The sequence below is a fragment of the Lupinus angustifolius genome, chromosome LG03 (assembly GCF_001865875.1).
Source record: "Lupinus angustifolius cultivar Tanjil chromosome LG03, LupAngTanjil_v1.0, whole genome shotgun sequence".
Taxonomy (NCBI): domain Eukaryota; kingdom Viridiplantae; phylum Streptophyta; class Magnoliopsida; order Fabales; family Fabaceae; genus Lupinus; species Lupinus angustifolius.
In genome coordinates this window covers 7,986,784-7,999,955 of record NC_032011.1, presented here as the reverse complement: position 1 = coordinate 7,999,955, position 13,172 = coordinate 7,986,784, and the positions used below count along the sequence as shown (strand labels likewise).

At 31.9% G+C, this 13,172-nt stretch overlaps 1 pseudogene; it reads left to right on the top strand.

The window, feature by feature from the left end:
* The window catches only part of LOC109342319, a 73,360-nt pseudogene that overhangs the window by 57,317 nt on the left and 2,871 nt on the right, over positions 1 to 13,172 (top strand).

Below are 13,172 nucleotides of genomic sequence, written 5' to 3'. Positions count from 1 at the left end.
TCATCAAAAAAATAAGATTAATCCACATTAAATTTCTCATTTTACCATGTTTCACACTTTTCATATTCCATTTAGGGGTGCAAATAGTCGAGTTCAATTTTTGGTGCAACTCAAGAATTGGACAGGAGGACACTTGTTCAATTTGATTAATGTTGATTTTTTCTGTAGCAATTGAACCTATCATGAACAATTCAACTCAATGGTTTGCTTGTTTTTAAAAAAAATCATGTAGTATTTCAAAGTTCAAATTATATTTCATGAGACACAATTTGTTCATTTCAACTAACAAACTAACATCCAAACTCCAAAATTTGTAGCACTGTTCATATGCATAATTGAATAACACAAACCAAAACAAGTTATATCTAGAAATAGGCAAAAGACTAATACAATGAAAATGATAAAAATAATAGAATAATTCAAAAAATAACAAAAATAATGATAAAAACCAATTTGACATTTCATTTAGTCTTTTACAGTTTTACCTTATATGACATAATAAAAATGTTTTTTTAATATACATTTATGTTGGTGCAGCGAAAGCAATCACTGCTCAGCGTTGGTCACATGCAGTCAAATAAAGTACATATAATAAATAGTAGAGAAGAAACAAGCAATTTTAGTAACGGGATTCGACCAATTGTGTCTATGTCCCTGTGAGCGCTCCACGACTACCAATATATTATTAGAGAATAAGGATTACAAACCCTAGCACATCCATGGACTCAAGTTCCATGTGGTGTTTCTATTTGGTGTTTATATCTGATGCACATAATAACTAGGGATCTGAGTCCAATATATAACATTGATATTCTACTCTATTCTAATGTTAGGCAATGTGAGACTTCATATAATAACATATTTCAAATATTCCCAACAATGTTCATCTTGATTGAACTAGATGAGTATCTCTCTCTTTAGGAAATCTACACAAAGATCTTCACCTTAGAGAATATTAACTCCACCTTGCTCAAAATTCATAATTCTTTTTAACAGCTCATCCACATAAGATTGTACTCCCCTTCAGCATAAACCTTGTAGTGCAGCTTTCTATACCGCCATCTAATTGAACACGTCGCCTAGCCACCTATTGCTAGGAAGTCTTTCGATATATGGAACATCTACATAAAAGTTCACTAACAATCGTTCTCTTCAATAATCAGTCAAACTGAACCGTTGAACTTTCTTGGAGAGCCTCAACCGCTACTATCATTGTCTAGTCCGACAATCATAGTTCAAAAGAACTATCATACTCTACGATGTGATAAGAAAGGGGATTAGAATCACTTGGAAATGTGTTTTTCCAAGAGTGAATAAGGATTAGGGAGTATGTAAGGGACATAGAGATCTCGGGGTGAGATATTGTAATTGCAACTCATAATCTTTAGTGAAGAAATCTCTTGTGCTGCAAGAGTACTAGATGTAGCCTTCGGTGGAAAAGAAGGTAAACTAGTATAAAAATGCTTGTGTATTCTCTTCTCCCTTATCTCTTTGATTATTTATTTTTTTAATTTCTGCATATAGTTTTCGCTGCACTTTAACTCTTGATTTTGCAGAAAAGTGGTCATAATTTTAAGTCAACTAATTCACACCACCACTCCTCTTAGTTGCAATCTCATTCTTACAATTCACACCAAAGCTATTTATGAGTAAGTTATTCTCAAATATGATCCTATATCGAAGATGGCCTCAAGATCATTCCTAGGAGAAGGTTCCAACATCAACCGCCCTCCAAGCTTTGTTAGAGAGTGCTATGACTTTTGGAAAATCAGAATGATAATCTTCATAGAATCTCAAGACTTGGACATATGGAATGCAATTGAAGAAGGACCCTGTGAACCCTTCACAGTTATCAACAAGGTAAGGGAAGTGAAGCTGAAATATTCATGGAATGATGAAGACAAAAAGAAAGTGCAATACGACCTTAAAGCCAAAAACATTCTTGTGTCGGCTCTAAAAGAAAAAGAATTTCTTAGAGTGTCAAGTTCCAAAACATCGAAAGAAATTTGGGACACATTAGAAAGGATACATGGAGCCAAATAAGTACAAATATCTACAACGAATAGTGAAGCATCAACATCAAAGCAAAAAACTACATGCTCTATATGCAGAAAACCAGATCATCTTGAATGTGCTTATCCAGCCCTACAAAAGCATCATACTTTCAAAAGAAAGAAAGACAAGAAGAATAGAAGAACAAATGTTATATCACAAGATAACGATGATGGTTCAAATCCAAAACTCAGAATTAAGGAACAATCACATATTTCCTTAATGGCTTCGCACAATTCAAATGATGATTATGAGGTTAATAACTCTGAACCAAATGATACTTTTTCATGTGATGCGTTACAAAATGCTTTCAATGATTCACATCAAGAATATGTTAAGTTTTCGAAACATTTCCTAAAACAGAAAATTAAATTTTTTATTTTGGAAAGCCATAACAAAGTTCTAAAGAAAGATATTGAAAAACTCATTTCTTCCTCATGTCAAAAATGTGTTTCTCTTGAAACTAAAGTTTCAACATTAAGTCTTGAACTTAATAAACTCAACAAGAATAGTCACAATTTAGACAAGATCATAAAAGTCTACAGACATTCAACAAACCGTAGAGATCTTGGCTATGCAAATAATCATGTGGCTAAAAATGAGAATGTCTTAAGAAAAACAATATGGGAAGCACTATAAAGTTTTATAAAGAAAATGTTCATACTAATCCTATTTCTAAAATAAAATCTTGGACACATAAGCATCTACCCACTTGTTCTTATTGTGATAAAATTGGTCACACCTAACACTTGTAATATTAGAAAATATGGTGTGTCATTTGGCCAATATAAATTGATAGAAAAAGGTGCTAACCCCGCAAGACCCAAATCACATTAGGTACCTAGAAAATATTTTTAATTTGTTTTGCATGAGTGCTTGAAAGCCATAAGCATAAATGTATTATCATGACAATGGTTGTTCAAAGCACATAGCACGTGAAGTTTCAAAATTATCATTTATTCAAGTAATAAAGGCCTTATTACCTATACAGAGAACATCAAAAAAAATCATTAGTATAGATAATATTGTTATTATATTTATTTTATCTAGCGCATGGTATGATCGTGCAACCAATTTTCAACTTGAAAAAGGATTCACCAAAGGGAAGGTTGACACTACACTCTTTATAAAGAAAATAAACCATCATACTCTTCTTGTTCAAATTTATGTAGATAATATTATTTTTGGTTCTACTAATGAAGTTTTGTGTAGTGATTTTGGAAAAATGATGCAATGAGAGTTTGAAATGTCCATGATGGGGAAGTTGATAATGGAATTTTTGTAAGTCAATCCAAGTATCGATGTATCATTGGATCTCTTTTATACTTAACTGTCAGTAGACTTGATATCATGTTTAGTGTATGTTTGTGTGCACACTATCAATCTAAACCAAAATAATCACACTTAGTTGTTGTTAAGAGAATCATGAAATATCTTAAAGGCACAATTAACGTTGGGTTGTGGTATCCAAAAGGACGTATATGTGATTCGGTTGGTTATTCAGATTCAGACTTTGTTGGATGCAAAACTGAGAGGAAAAGTACAAGTGGTACTTGTCATATTTTAGGAAATGCTTTAATCTCTTGGTCTTGCAAGAAACAAGCATGTGTTGCTCTAAGCACGGCTGAAGCAGAATATATAGCAACAGGTAGTTGTTGTGCCCAAGTGTTATGGCTTAAGCAACAATTACAAGATTATGGCTTAGACTTAGGCTGCACTCCTCTAAGATGTGACAATACTAGTGTTATAAACCTCATAAAGAATCCAGTTATGCATTCTAGAATCAAACACATAGATATAAGGAATCACTTCCTTAGGGACCATGACCAAAAGAAAGATGTGATCATTGAATTCGTTGATACTCAACCAACTAGCAGATATTTTTACTAAACCATTGGCTAAAGAACCTTTTTACAAAATTAGAATTAGGCATTCTTGATGAAGCTTACCTATCTTAACATGATTATATGATTATATGTGTGATTCATTATGTTTATTTGATGCCTACTTGTACTTAAAAGTGCTTATTTATGTTTAAAACTTTCAAATTTTGGGTTAAAAATCATTTTTATAGAATCAATATGCGTAAAAATAAGTTTTTCTGGGGTCAATAGCCGATTACTCTGGAGAGTAACCGATTATAGGGTTAAACAGGGAGTTTCAGTAATCGATTATGCAAATGCTATAATCGATTACTCAAAGCTGTTGTTTGAAAATATTAAATTTTTTTATTTTGAGTAACTGATTACTCAAAGTGAGTAACCGATTACTCTGTGCAGTTATGTATGTGCTTTTTCTGCATTTTTCAAAATTTTCAAACTCATCTTCTTCCTCAGCTCATGTTCAACTCGTGTTCAACCTCATCTTTCTCTAAAATCTTCGTTTTTGATCCGTTTTGGGTGATTTGTGTGTCTATTTAAACCATGTTGTCAACTCTAAACACTTCTATACCATCATTTTCGTGTTTAGTGGCTTAAATCAAAAACCCCAAATCTCCAAAACCCAAAAACCTAAAAACTCAAAAACCTCAATCCATGACTTCCTCTTCTAGATCAAAGAAGCAACGCACAAATGTGACTCAAAGGAACCAAGGAACTTCATTTTTGGAGTCTAACCCTCTGGATTTGACAAGGCTTCTTGCTAATGATGAGCAACATAAAGTCTTCGATGAGCACTTTCATGGTCGAGTCATCTTTACTCTGAAATATGGTAATGTAGAAAATTTTGAGTTTGAAATTTTTCTTTGTCCCTATCTTTTACGGCAACAAAATCCTTTTGACTTTTGCTATGAAACTAACTTCATTTATTCTGAACTTGTTCGAGTATTTTACTGCAACATGAACTTTCAGAAAAATCGTCTTACTTCCTATATGAAAGGAAAAGACATTATTTTGGATTTGAAAACTTTTAGTTCATTGTTATGTAACATACCCTATCAAGGTAGCATAAAAGGTTTCAACCTTGTTTGTGAATGGGATAACTATGATCAAAAGGATTTCTACCATTCTCTGTGTAGAATTTCTAAAGAGGAAATAGAAACGCGTAAGCAACAAGGCTTTGGTGAGACTATTAAAAATAGAAATATCCTATCTGCTAGACATCTCAAACTTGAAGATCATTTGCTTCATTATTTTCTAAGCTATGTCATTTTACCGAAATTTTCAAATCATTCTCAAATTAGTGACAAAAAACTCCAATTGATTACGCTATGAAGTTTAACATCAAAATCAATTGGACTCATATGATAATGAGACAAATGTGGAATGTTCGAGGAACTCAAAGCCCCTTTCCCTATGCAATTTTCATAACCAATATTGTTGAACATTTCAGTGTTTCTACTAATGGTGAAACCAAGGTCGCTCTAAATCTTTGCAAAAGCAAGATTGATGCGGAAGTTGTCCACAAAATGGGTTTGTCCATAGATCCTCATGACCGCCGCACCTATAAGCGTCGATTTGATAGGCCGAATGCACCTGCTGATCAACCATAACCTACCAATCATAACCCTCCTGAACCTCGACCTTCTGAGTTTCATGCTCAATCTTCCTCATTTGTTGTCACGCCTTCCAATCAGATGATTATGGACGAGTTGCTTTCTCTTCGAGGCTACATTACTAACCGGATGGATGCCTTTGATACTCGAAATCAACAGATCCAGTTTGAACTTCATCGTCTCTCTTCTAAGCTGAGTAGAATGGACATTGGTGAAGACAGCTCTGAGTCTGAGTCTTAGATTATGTCTAGAATTTCTGTTTGTTTTGGTGCATCATTATGAACAATTTACTGTTTTTATGTTTGTAATGATTTCATATTTTTGAACAATATTTGTCGTTATGATATTTTGTTATTTGTGAACAAATATCTAAACATCTATATTTTATGAAATGCATTGCGATGTTTATTTTATATCTTATGAATATGTATGTTATATATATATATATATAGATATATAGATATATATATATATAGATATATAATATATATATATATATATATTGCTGGAAACTCTTGGTTTTTCTACTTTTTGATGAAGTCAAAAGGGGGAGAAAAGTAAGTGTATTTTCTGTTTAAAACATTTCAGGCATATAACTCCAAATGAAAGGGAGAGCATACAAAATAGGGGGAGCATACTCAAATCATCTTAACATATCTCAAAGTATGTTGCTCTCAGAAAACTACATTGCTAAAGAAGATAATGGTTTATCATCCTCAAAAGGAGGAGATTATGAATAAGATCTTTGCTCCTAACCTTGACATACGATTTTAATGAAGATATCAACATCACCAAAAAGAAGAAAAGGAAGAATACTTATGAAGACAAAACTACAGACAAATTAGTCTAAGTCTAAATAGGTACTTCTATACTATACTCTTGAATATACAATAGTAGTAATGCTCAGACTATTTTTAAAAGAAAATTGAAACACTTCAATATACTCAAAACAATTTTCAAAAACAGTGTGTAACGGGTTACCATATCTAAGTAACAGGTTACGTGTATGAGAAAAGAGTTATCCAACTTAAAACTGATCAGAGTAATCCATTACTACCTTTGAGTAACAGATTACCAGTTTTAATGAAGTTAAGTAACCAATTACCCACTTGATGTAATCAATTACTCTAAATAGAATTTAAATGTCCAGTGGACAGACTGTTTGGGTAATTTTGATTACCCACTGGTTGTAATCGATTACTGAGAGTTGTTGTATCAGATTTCAGATTTCATAATGAAAGGTTTTCATCCCAAACGAAATATCTTCACTCCAATCTATTCCTACCTTTTTGTAATTGCACTATGGGTGATTGGAAAGTCTATTTAAAGGCATTGAATCTCACAATACAAACACACAACTCTCAAACAAATTTTAAAAGTTCTTACACACATTCTAAAATTATTTTTCTGCAGTTTTTGCAACTAGTTCTTAATCTTTCAAAGTTGATTTTTCTGAAGTTGCTTAAAGTAAATTATTTCAAAGTTTACCAACTTATAAAGAGCATTATTATTAAATATACAAAAGCGTTGATTGCATTGCAAGTTATATTACTTTCAAACTTGTAAAGACAATCTGCCATTGTTATACATTCTTCATTATTATTGCAGAATACTTTCTTTCACGAGGGTGTGATAAGAAAGGGGATTAGAATCACTTTGAAAGGTGTTTTCCAAGAGTGAATAAGGATTAGGGAGTGTGTAAGGTACATAGAAATCTCGGGGTGAGATATTATAATTGCAACTCATAATCTTTAGTGAAGAAATCTCTTGTGTTGCAAGAGTACTGGACGTAGCCTTCGGTGGACAAGAAGATGAACCAGTATAAAAATCATTGTGTATTTTCTTCTCCCTTTTCTCTTTGATTATTTATGTGTTTAATTTCTGCATATATTTTCCGTTGCATAACTCTTGATCTTGCAGAAAAAGTGGTTATAATTTTAAGTCAACTAATTCACCCCCTAATTGCAATCTCATTCTTACAATGTTGTCAGCACTTGTCTCAAGGCCAAACTCAACACATGAATTTATATCTCCACCTTGATCCTAATTCAATACATGAACTTTTGGGGTTCTGGATCAACATATATCACCCCACGACAGTTCTGTCGTGTTTTCTTCTCCTTCAACTCATCTACTTTATCCTTACGCAGTACCTTTGATCCATCTTGTCTAGCCATCACGCCTTCACTCACTTTAGCCATTATCTAGCACATGGGTTAAGAGTCATCTACCAATTGGCTCTGATACCAATTATTAGTGCAACAGAAATGATCATTACGCAACATAAGCCATAAGCAATCAAATAATGTGCATAGAATAAATATAAGAGAATAAACAAATAAAGTAACGGAGTTCGGCCAATTGTGCCTACGTCCTCGAGAGCGTTGAGGTCTACCAAGATATTATTAGAGAATAATGATTACAAACCCTAGCACACTCATGGGCCCAAGTGTCCATGGATTGTTTCTACTTGATGCTTATATCTATTGCACATAATAACAAAAGATCTGAGTCCAATATATAACATTCATATTCTATTTTATTCTAATGTTAGACAATATGAGACTTCATATAATAACATATTTCAAACAACCAACATATTCAAATCCATAAAACTAGGAGCTAAACTAATCTTAAAGGTTTCTTTAAAAAATAATCGAGCCGAATTGTGACGCTTAACAATATTACATTTTTGGTCCACCGCCAATTTTGGCAGTTTAAATTGAAATCACTTATCCTTGAATTATGTTCACCCATCTTATGTAACCTTGTATGAATCTTATCGGAATAAAAAATAATATATTGTTAATCATTTTCCATATCACTGAAATTTCAAGAAAATTATATGTTTAGTTTTTTTTTAGATAAAATAAAAATGGATGATAGAAGTAGTTTTGTTTGTAGATAAAATAAAAATGGATGATAGAAGTAGTTTTTTTAGACAAAAAAGGACAAATTAAATGGGTTTTGCTAACAAGTCCTAAATAAAAAGGTTAAGGTTTTAAGTGTGTTATTATTATTAGTTTTTAACCTACTTTTTATTCTTGATAGAAGATCATGGACTTATTTAGAACTATCCGTTTATTAAATTGAGGTTACCTTAAAATTGTCCTATTCATTCTCACATTAAATTATTTCCTTGTTAATTTGTAATTATTTAGAAATACTATAAAGAAAGAGAATCGTATGAATAAATTTTTGGGAGACATAAATAAATAAATGACATGGTTTTGAAGTCAACAATAAAAAATATCTTAGTATATTAAACAAGTCAACATAAAATTAATTACAATAAATACTTTAGGAAAAGTCTATAAAAACACCAAAAACATGATATTATTTTGAAAATAGTTGTCACAAACTATTTTTTATTTCTAACTAGTATTTAAACTTTAACTGTTTGTAAATTTGTCACTGCATATAGATAATATTAAATTAATAGCAATGAAAATTTTTAACATGTGTATTTTGCTTTAGCATCGACTTTTAGATCATTATTAATTAATTTTATTTTTTATATATGGATATTATGTGTTAATCACTTTTAACTCTGATTTTTACTTATTCTATTTTTTAGAAATAATTTTATATTTTGACATATTTTCTATAATGTTATATATTGACTAATATATAATGTTATATTACTAATGTTTTGAGTCTTATTTCCTTGTTTGTTTATTAATAATTTATTTTTAAAGTGACTAATTTTACTAACTAATAAATTTTGAAGAGTAATTAGTAAGAAAATATAGTTCATAATAACTACTTGCAATAGTCATAAAACTTATATGTAATGTTTGCTCTTTTACTCGATGTGAGCATTTTTATTTTTGAGGGCTTGTCTATATTGCTCATATCTAATGAAAATATGTCATGCCAGTAAAAAATATTTAAATATTCATTATTAATGTTGGTATTTCTTTATTATCATTAGTGCAAATTTATGATATGATTTGAGACTTTTATTTAGACATGGATTCTCTCTAATAAAATGGTAGGAAAAAAAAATTATCTGCCAATGATTTTAAATTTTTAATAAAAAATTATAAATATTTTTTCTGAGGACATGAAGTCTTATATTTGAACAAAGATATTATTATTCCAAAAAATTTATGTATCCATATCCCAAATCAATCAAATTTTATCAACTAAAATTTATTGAACTGAGACATAAATAAAGACAAGGATTTGCTTATCCTAAGCATGTCCCAAAGTCTCTCTCATACCAATCACAATATATCATATGAATTAAAAAAGTTAAGCATTCACAACTTTAATTATTTTTGTTTCATTATAATTGATTTGAAACATACTTGAAGTCATGATTAGGGATAACTATCATCATCCCATAAATAAGAAAATAGATTCATTTTCGCAGGACTCTCCAGTACTGAAAATGTAAGAGGAGTTAGTTTTATAAAAATATTTAATTTAAATAAAAAAACCAAAATTCAAACCATTAAAATTTTGTTTTATCATATATTATAATCTTAGGTATGCATAGCCTTATCCAATAAAGGAGAAGAGCCATAATCATAAACAAGACACAAAAATGAGATCTTTTTGTTACCTATATTGGCCTAAGAGATGGTCTTAATTGGTTAACGAATGAAAACACCAAACAAGAGTTAAGAAGCATCTAATACATTTTCCAACCTTTTTCTACACACAACACTTCATTTTCTACTATTTGTTTTTGCGGCAAATTTACTTGCATCGTGCACCTTTTAGAAATATTATCCCCTAAATTGGTAATGCAGGAGTTTTCTTTTAATATATTTTTTTATCATCTTCCCTTAAATCGACAATGGGGAGAGTTTTTTTTTATTATTATTATTCTCTTCTGTTGGAACGATTGCTTACACAGACCACACAGTTCTGCCGGTAGCGCTAGAGAAATGGAGTTTGACACTTCTTCAGGATTTGCTTCCTCGACATGTGGAGATAATAAGAAGAATAGATGAAGAGGTAATGGTTTAGACCTTGTGTGGATATGATGTTCAAATTATCATGTTATATATAGTTCTTGGTTCATTTTCCCAACCATGTTTTTCATTCTTCCTTTTGAAATGTTATCTATATCTAATGCCATGTATTTATGTTTTGTCAATCAGATCATACATGAAATTGTTTCCAAGTATGGGATAGATGATCTTGCCTTGTTACAACAAAAGCTTAGAAAGATGAGAATACTAGAAAATATTGACTTACCCAACTCAGTGATAGAGCTGCTTAATAATTTAAAGAAGGTTCCTGCTTCTGAGGATGTGAAAGAAATTGGTCTTCATGATAATGATATAAAGGCAACAGATGATGAAGTTGGGGAAGAGGAACAGGAAGAATATGACAATTCACACCAAAATCGTCAATGTAGTTGACGAGTTATGTGTATCGTCAACTACACTGTCGAGTTATATGTAACAATAAAAAACCCCTAACTCGGCTACCATACAAGTAAATTTGTCATTTCTTTTCCTACTCATTGCCTACACTTTTCATCTATATATTCTTTTTTCTGACTCTCATCATTTTGTCAGTGACTGCTCTCTTCTATGATCTCCCTTTCACCCTCTCTATCCTCTCTGTCATTAACCCATCTGCTAGCTATGGAACAAGGAAAACCCAAGCAGGTATTTTTTTGTGTGGCAAAACTCGACTTTCACATACAGTTACATAATTATCTCATTTATGGTATGTACTGCGTATCGAATTCACTGCTTATAATAAAAAATGACTAACCAGGTACCATGTGAATCACATAACCCGTAATTATGCTTTCACCTCTTTGTGTAGTTTCTTGTCAACTTTTTTAGTCACTAATGCATCTGTAAGTTGTCATTATTCTTTGAATGTCCTTCATTTATCCTTTGAGTTAAATGGGATTTATCCATTGTTTTGATGACTATTGGAGTATTAAGTATATTCAGCATTTTGTTCCACCCATAGCCACTTGATATATGGTTCTCTTTGGTACGGGTGTGGGTACAAAGTACGGATGTGGGTACAAAGTACGCGCTACATTACCCTGTCAAATATTGATATGTTAGGGGTATACTTAGTCGGGTTTCTATAGCTCCATGTAGAGTCAGTCATTTCTAGTGCTGCTTCTTGCAAGTTTGAATCAACTTTTGTTTCACCATAGGAGAAATAACCAATGATAAAATTCATTCTTATTTGGTGTAACTCATTCATGTAGATAAGTGTACATTACCAATTACTCTTCTTTTCTTTTACTTAAATTGTAAGTAAAAATCTAGTTCGTTGCTTATAGAGAACCAATTGGCAAAAGAACCACGAATTGGTAGGGAATAACCAATTTACAGTTCTCTATCAAAATAAGAGAATTGTGTTTCAATGGTTCCAACAGAGTGTATAAGAAGGGCATTTGTGGGTTATAGAGCCATTAGTGTCCGTTTGAATTTGTATATTATAACATAGGGTCTTCACATTTCCACTAGTACTGTATGATAGAGCTTATCAAGATTGAAACCACCACATGCCCTCCCAACATTGACAGGCTATACAACCTTATTTCTTTTGGATATTTTCATCTGCTGGGTCCTGATGAACTACTTCTCCATTTCGTAGTTACCTCGTATGCGGTAGGTACAGGTGGGACTATGTGGTTTACTTGGGTATGTGTTTCATTACCTTTTACGTTAATTTTATGAGACCTCTTTATGACGAACCCAATACGTTGCACACAATATGGTGAATTCGGCGCGTGATTCATATCGTAAATGAGATATTTATGTAACTATCTTCCATTTGTTTCATCTCTTCTAGTGTGTTCAGTTATTGGTTTTTCAATTTGAGAAAGAATTTAATTCAAACATTTGAATATATTCTTATTTTTGGCCTCCCTGTATCAGAAATTAAAGGGAACATCTTTTGCAACAGTGCTCACTCTGGCTTACCAGAGTCTTGGAGTAGTTTATGGTGACCTTAGTACCTCTCCTCTTTATGTTTACAAGACCACATTCTCAGGGAAATTGAGCCTCAAAGAAGATGATGTGGAAATTTTTGGGGTGCTTTAATTTGTCTTCTGGACATTAACTATAATTGCTCTCTTCAAATACATTTTCATTGTGATGTCTGCTCTCTTCAAGCTACTGTTTAGCAATTCCTTCCAAGCCAATGATAACTATTTGAGAAGGATGCACAATTTTGTAATTACATTCGTAGCTAGCCAAAAAACCATCCTGCTATCAACAAGGCGTTGGTCTAGTGCTGTAACACCCGCTAGACCCCTAGGTAGACCAAAAGTTAAAAGTTCGATTCCTGGGAGTTACAGTTGTTGGGAGGGATAACCATGCACCCCGAAAACGATTAGTTTCTGTGGCATGCATGTCACTTGGAATAACAGTTTGACAAAAACCATAGTCTATGCATATGTTGTCATTTGCTTGTTTTGCATTTATATAACTATGAATATGAACATAGTTGTTTTCTCTCTTTATTGAGTTTCTTGGAATATGATTGTGTTATATATGCTGATTAATTTGCATGATAGTATTTTCAGGCTTAATTTACACATAACTACCATTCTTTATATAATAGAAATTTGATGCCAATGTATTTCCTCTTACCCTGAGGGTTGAATGTAAGCAAGAATTGTAGTATTTTT